General features: G+C 47.7%; 1 protein-coding gene across 1 annotated transcript in view; it reads right to left on the bottom strand.

Annotated features, from left to right (window-relative positions):
• Nucleotides 1–1,058, bottom strand: part of CD4 (CD4 molecule) — a 21,807-nt gene extending 20,749 nt beyond the window's left edge. The window contains exon 1 of the mRNA XM_024733384.1: nucleotides 904–1,058. The gene's annotated coding sequence lies outside the window, so the exon portion shown is untranslated. The remainder of the gene's footprint in view (nucleotides 1–903) is intronic.

Raw genomic sequence — 1,058 nt, 5'->3', positions numbered from 1 at the left:
AAGGTCTGCAAATCTTTTTCTAATTCCCACTAGCCTCCTTTTGCAGAGCAGCTGAGACACCTAAAACCAATTCCTTAGAACCAATTTTTCTAACGATGTCGTGGCCTAAAAATACGTGTCTGTCACTCTTACAGCGTGCCATACCGAAGAGCTCGGTTTCAACCCTTTCTGGGAATGTTACCTTTCAACTGCTTCATTAATCATTTTGAAGCTAATTAAAGTGGAAGTGCCTTTAGACATATTGTTCAAAAATCCTAAAAATGTACAAAAAGTCAACAGAAGTGTAGAAACCCATAAACGGGGAGTCGATGGCGGCTACATCAATCACACAGCTTACGAAATGCTGCAAGTATGAGTTCTGGTGTGCGTTTTTGGTGATTGGGTCATTGGGAAAATTAATTTTGGGGGAGAGTTGTCTCTAGACCAGATTCTACTTCTCTTTCTCTTTTTCTTGCTTTTGTTTTGTTTTCTCTTTTCCTTTCTTTTTTCTAGGCCTCCTCCCTCCTTAATATTTGTTGATTATTTTTATGTCTTTCCCATCCCTCCTTCCCTCTTGTCTTCTTTTCCCCTCTCCCTGTCTTCATCTCCTCCACTCCCCATGACTAGTGGCCTTTCTCAGCCCGGGGCACCCATTCCTTCTCTGCTCTCGGAGTCATCCTTCCAAGTCAACACCCTTCCGCTCCGGAAACCGAGCTGTGCGCCGTGGGACTGCGGAGAGAAGTGTGGCGTAATCCCCAGCCTCTGCAAGCTCCCATTTCCAAGGGGAGATCAATGCTCATGAAATGCAAGAGAAGGTGGTCAGAGCTGTGGGCAGAGACCTGGAAATCCAACACATCTTCTGTGACATTCCTCTCCCCTTCCCTGACCCTCGGGAAGGAACAAAGCCCTGTCTGTTCCTCTTACCTCTGGGCCTGGATCTGTCTTCCCCTCTGCTTCTTGCACAGGTGTGTCTATGTGAGCGTTGGGAGCGAGAGCCCACGGGGGAGAGCGCCTGTTACTTCTGCAGAGATGTGCTCAAACGGAGAGACAGGAAGCCTGGTAGTGAGGCTCCTCCACGC

This window comes from Neophocaena asiaeorientalis, unplaced genomic scaffold (assembly GCF_003031525.2).
Source record: "Neophocaena asiaeorientalis asiaeorientalis breed wild unplaced genomic scaffold, Neophocaena_asiaeorientalis_V1.1 scaffold150, whole genome shotgun sequence".
In the NCBI taxonomy this organism is placed as follows: domain Eukaryota; kingdom Metazoa; phylum Chordata; class Mammalia; order Artiodactyla; family Phocoenidae; genus Neophocaena; species Neophocaena asiaeorientalis.
Note: the sequence above shows the minus strand (reverse complement) of the source record. Positions and strands in the feature narration are given on the sequence as shown.